At 48.6% G+C, this 6,000-nt stretch overlaps 1 protein-coding gene across 5 annotated transcripts in view; it reads right to left on the reverse strand.

Moving 5' to 3' along the window:
- Positions 1–3,970, reverse strand: part of GOLGB1 (golgin B1) — a 67,539-nt gene extending 63,569 nt beyond the window's left edge. For 2 of the 5 annotated variants that reach the window (XR_014318434.1, XM_082771255.1), the window contains exon 1: positions 3,589–3,657. The gene's annotated coding sequence lies outside the window, so the exon portion shown is untranslated. Of the gene's footprint in view, positions 1–595; positions 717–3,588; positions 3,658–3,715 lie in introns of those variants that run through there. The other 3 variants (XM_082771257.1, XM_082771256.1, XM_082771258.1) reach the window with 3 other exon arrangements.
- Between the last annotated feature and the right edge of the window lie 2,030 nt (positions 3,971–6,000).

Genomic DNA, 6,000 nt, shown 5'->3' on the forward strand with positions numbered 1-6,000 from the left:
CACATACCTGCAGTCTACAGGAATTACAATTTCAAGCATCTGTACGTGGACTTTGAGGAGAAACTTAATATTCCCTGGCCTATGTCCAGACTGACTGCAATAACCTGATACTGAACTACAGGTAATATGCCTTGCCAGACTTGGCTCAAAACCGGACTACTCAAAATGCAAACAGAGGAGCTGGTACCTATTTGCATAGACACGGAGTTTAATAACCTAATAACTAATAACTAGCTCAAGTCTTAAAGATTCATGTCTTTTGAACTCACTTTTAAATTATTTTCTCAGGTGAGTTGAATATGGCAAGGGATGCAAAGAGCAACAAGAAGGGATTCTGCAAATACATGAACAGCAAAAGGAAGTCTAGGAAAAACATGGGCCCACTGCTAAATGTGGCAGATGTCCTGATGACAAAGTGCACGGAAAATGCTGAGGTACTCAATGCCCTCTTCCCCTCAGCATTTACAGGTAAGACCTTCAGGAATCCCAGTTCCCTGACTACAGCCTGAAAGTCTGGAGCAATGCAGATTTAAACTCAGAAGAGGACCAAGTTAGGGAGCACAAACTGGTCATACACAAGCCCACAAGAACGTACCCACATGTGCAAAATGAGCTGGCCGATACTATTGCAGAGTGTACCCTCAGCAAATTTTCACAACACACAACGGGGAAGACATGCTGATACACCAGAGGGTTATGCTGCCATCCAAAGGGATCTGGAAAGGCTGAAGAAACACATTGACAGGAACCTCATGAAGTTCAACCAACAGAAATGCAAAGTCCTGCACCTGGGGAGGAACAACTGCAGGCACATGCTAGGGACCACCCAGCTGGAAAGCAGCTCTGCAAAGAAGGACCTGGGGGTCATGGTGGACAACAGGTTGACGATAAGCCAGCAACGTAGCCTCATGACAAAGACAAACAGCATTCTGAGCTGCATCAGGAGTGTCACCAGGAGTGAGGTGTTACCCTTATCCCCCCACTCAGTATTGGCAGAGCCATAACTGGAATACTGTGTCCAGTTCTGGTCTCCCCAGTACAAGAAAGCTGTGAACTTGATGGACCAAATACAGCAACTAAGAGAACAGTGAGCGGAGGAGGATCTTTTTCACAGAATGGCTGAGATTGGAAAGGACCTCCGAGGGTCATCTTGTCCAACTCCAACGCTAAAGCAGGGCCACTCAGAACCACTTGCTCCAGACTATGCCCAGCTGACTTCCCAAGGAGGTAAACTCCACAGTCTGTGAAACCTGTGCTACTGCTTTGTCACCCATGCAGTTTTTTTTTTTTGTTTTTTTTTTTTTTTGTTGTTTTTTTTTTTTAAAAAGTGTTTCCAGATGTTCAGAGATAATCTCCTGTGTTTCAGTTTGTGCCTTCTGCTTCTTATCCTGTCACTGCTCACCACTGGAGAGCTTGGCTTCATCCTCTTCGCTCTCTCCAAGGTTAAATCCAAGAATAAGTATAACACCATTAAATACCATCCCAAAGCCAAGAGTCAGCAGACAAGCTGGTAGCTGTCCTTTACATTAGCGCCACAGACTTGTAGCAGAAATAGCCTGGTGCTCACACTTCACATTTACTTAGAATCATGTAATAGTTGAGGTTGGAGAAGTCCCTTAACATTAAACCATATTAAACCATGTCCTTAAGTACCTCTAGGGATGGCAACTCCACCACTCCCCCAGGCAGCCTGTTCCAATACCTAAATACTCCTTCCATGAAGAAATTCTTCCCAGTATCCAATTTAAACCTCCTTGGTGCAACTCAAGACTGTTTCCTTGCATCCTATCACTTATTATCTGAGAAAAGAGATCGACACCCTCTTTGCTGCAACCTTTCAGGTAGCTGTATGACGACATTTTCTCTCAGCTGCCTTTACTCTAGACTCAACAATAACCTTCTTGCAGTGAAGTGCCCAAAACCGGATACAACACTTGAAATGCAGTCTTGCTTGTCCTGTGTACTGAAGGACAATTCCTCCCCTCCCTAGTTCCCTAGTCCTGCTGGCAACACCATTTTTGATACAGGCCAGGATGGCACTGGCCTTATTGGACACACCAATGGCTCCTGTTCAGCCATCTGTTGACCAGCACCCCCAGGTTCCTTTTTTGCTGGACAGCTTCCCAGTCGCTCTTCTCTAAGCCTGTACTGCTGCATTGGTGTTGCTATGACCTAAGTGCAGCAGCTGGTACTCAGCCTTGTTGGGCCACATCCAACTGTATGGCATTCATCTATCCAGATCCCCCTGCAAAGCCTTCCTTTTCTCAGGTAGATCAATACACCCACCCAACTTGGCATCATCTGCAAATTTGCTGAGGGTGTACTCAGTCTCTTCATCAAGATCACTAATAAAAATGTTAAACAGAACTGACCTCAATACCGAGCACAACAGAACACCACTTAAAACCAGACACCAACTAGATTTAACTTCATTTACAAGGACCCTTTGGACCCAGACATCCAGACAGTATTTTTTTTTTTTTTTTTTTTACCCAGAGAACAGTACATCTGTTCAAGCCATGAACAACCAGCTTCTCCAGGAGAATGCTGTGGGAAACTGTATCAAATGATTTGCTAAAGCTGAGCTTATAGCAGTAAAGCATTATATAGTGCTGGCCAATTTCCTTATAAACAGTAGACAAGCACAAAAGTACACAGGTTATTCTGTGCTCCACTGCCTCACCCACATAAGTAAACAGTACAGCTAGCAGAGACAAGCATATTGCTCTTCTGGTATCACACTGACTTGGATTTCCATTTTTGCATACAAGCAATATATTAGGCATAATTGTATCCATTTCTACCTCTACATATCAACTAATGATGAAAGCCTTGACAGTATTTGTGACTGATTTATTCAACTGTAACTTTATTATACGTAAATTAAGTTTAATTCTTTTTTTTTTTTCCCCTCCTTTGGGAATCAAACAGGCATTGAAAGCACTGTTGCTGTACAGAAGCCCTGGGACAAACCTCTCACACTGAGCTGAGGGCCCCTAAAAGGAACATGGAACGAAGGAGCGCAACAGACACCAACCACCACCACCTGCCCACAGCTCCAGATCTCAAGGAGCCGGCAGCAACCCCTGCCAGCCGGTTCGCCCGCGCGTCCCAACGACGGCGCAGCTACAGGAGCTCCCGGCTGCCCCGTCAGTCCCGCACTTACTGGCGAGGACACGGTGACCGCTATGCCTCCGGCGGGGCTCACAGGGCAGAAACCTTCCCAGGAAGGGCTCCGCTGCTGGTTAAAGCTGGGCACTGAGCTCAGACCCCCAACAAAAGAGGCTCGGTCGTAGAGCAGGCACCGGCGTACCGAGACCGGGCCTGACCACAGAGCCCGGTGAAGGCGGAGACGGCCGCCTGCCCAGCCCACCCGGCCGTTCCTCACTGCCCTGGACCCCAAGGAGCCGCGAACCCGCCCCAATTCCCCCCACACACCAGCGGGGTCGCTCCCGCCAGAGCCGGCAGCGGTGCCCAGCGCCGCACAGCGGGCCGTGACCGGTCCAGGCCCGCCACCGAGAGCCGCGCGACAGCCCCACCAGACCTCACACAACCGTAGGACGGCACCAGAAGAGAGAAGGCACCGACCTACTGGCAATCAGCACGCAGCGAACCCGAACGACGGCTGAGCCGCCACAGCACCGAGCCCGCCCCCAGCCACCTCAGCACCGGAACGCTCCGACGTGGCTTCCGCCTCCCGTCCGGCCCCGCCTACCCGCCGGAGAACAGCCAATCGGCTGCGGGGCGCAGGAGATCGCTCAGCCAATCGCTGCGAAGGATCCGCCTCGGCGCAGCGGTCGCGCTGACGCACAGCACGAACCCACCAATCCCGAGGAGGCCTTGCGGGCCCGCCCGATAACGAGGAAGCAACCCGTTAGCCAAGGCTTTCTGAGGCATGCCGAGGGGTGCGGTGAGACGGCGGCGGGACTGTGCGTCTCGTCCGCGCGCGGGGGCGGAGGCACCCCGACGCTTGGACGCCCGGTCCCCGGCCAGCCGTGCGCCCGGCCTGCCCCCCCAGGCGGCCCCGCCCCCGGCCTGCCCTGCTCCGGGCGGCCCCGCCCCCAGGCGGCCCCGCCCCCGGCCAGCCCCGCTGTGAGCGCTGAGGGGCGGTTCGGCTCGGCGTTGCTTGGCGGCTGTGTTAAGGGAGACGCTCGAACACGCTGGTGTTTCTGCTGCCGATGTGACCGCGATGTAACAGGGCATTGCTATAGCTAGGAACAGAGCATAGGCTCTGTATTGAGCTCATAAGGCTGCAGGACTGAGGCTTGTCTGAACCTTTGCGGTCTGCCTCTGGTTTCGTTTCACTTTGTTAAGATGTGAGAGCAATTTCTATAATTATCAGGTGTCTATGGCTAATTTGTTTTACTTTTGTTTGTCTTTGTGGGTTATAGTTTCATACAGGTAGTAATAACAAGCAGTTATTCTAGAAAGATATTTAAAACTCTAACATTAGATGCAGAGTAGAGAAATACAGGTCTGGTACACCAGCTGAGGTCTTGAGAAGTAGAGACAGTATTTGGTGTAGAGAATAGGTGCGGGATAACAAGAGGTATGGCGCAGGCTCCAGTGCTGGAGACTCCTTGACTATAAACAAGTGACTAATGATTAGTTTAAAAATGTAGAGCTGGACAAAACAGGTTTTGATATGTGTGCAGGGCACCATACCAAGTAAATTCAGATGTAGTGGAGCTGTGGATCAGTGAAGAAAGGTGTAAATGTAGGTTCCAAAATGTAGATAAGTAAGCCTAAGGGGAAGGAAAGAGAAGAAAGGGAAAAAAAGGTGAAGGAAACCATCAACAAGGATATCATATTCCTCCCAGTGAAGGGCTCAAGATGCTGACAACTGACCATGACACCTCCCCACCGCCAACACTACAGTGAACCGCAGACCTTAGGACCCAGAGCAGTGGTCTGGTGAATGTAAAATCAGAAATATTGTTGAAACCATATGTGTGTTTTGCAATATTGATTGTATCATTGCTATTAGTACAACTTTTACCTGAGGATAAGTACTCAAACATTATTTTTTTTTCTGTAGTTAGATCTAGAGTTATGACAATTCTTGAATTAGACTATTAAAATTTCCATTACACTAATAATAAATTATTGGCTTTACATACTTACATAAAGTGCTCTTCCTCTTTGCCCATAAACAAGATTTTGAATGTGACACTGCAGTCTAAGTTTAAGAATGTTTAGTAATGTTTTCTAACAGAGACAGAAGCTATCTTCTTCATGTACTTACGTTTGTCTTACATGAATTACCATTGATATTTTTCAGGGCTCAGTTCCAATAGTATCTCGCTACGTTCTCTAACACCAACATTTTTGAATGGTCACAATGATGTTGTGGTGTTTTTCTTTCTTTCTTTTTTTTTTTTTTTTTTTTTAAATTATATAATGCTTCAGTGTAAGTAACTGAAACATTTGTTATGCATAGATTTGTTGCACTGATTTAATATGCTCCTGACTGTCGTGGTTCCGCTCGAGTGGGCAGCCGAGCTCCACCACAGCCGCTCTCTCACTCCCCCTCCTCAATGAGGAATGGGGAGAAAATATGTGAAAAGGGCTCAAAGGTTGAGATAAGGACGAGAAAATCATGCAGTAATTATTGTAATGGGCAAAACAGACTCGGCATAGGGAGATAGTAAGATTTATTGCTTATTACTAACAAGCTAGAGAAGTGAGAAACAAAGGAAAGAAACCAAAAGCACCTTCCCCCCCCACCCACCCTCTTCCACCTCCTCCCCCCGAGCGGCGCAGGGGAACGGGGAATGGGGGTTATGGTCAGTCTACAGCACTTCTTCTCTGCCGCTCCTTCTCGATCACTCTCGTCCCCTGTGCTGTGGGGTCCCACCCACGGGACACAGTCCTTGATGAACTGATCCAGTGTGGGCTTCCCACAGGCAGCAGCTCTTCCAGAACTGCTCCAGATATGGGTCCGTACCACGGGGTCCATCCCTCAGGAGAAAACTGCTCCAACCTGGCTCCCCCACGGGC

The sequence above is a fragment of the Aythya marila genome (genome assembly GCF_965140915.1).
Source record: "Aythya marila genome assembly, chromosome: 1".
Lineage (NCBI taxonomy): Eukaryota > Metazoa > Chordata > Aves > Anseriformes > Anatidae > Aythya > Aythya marila.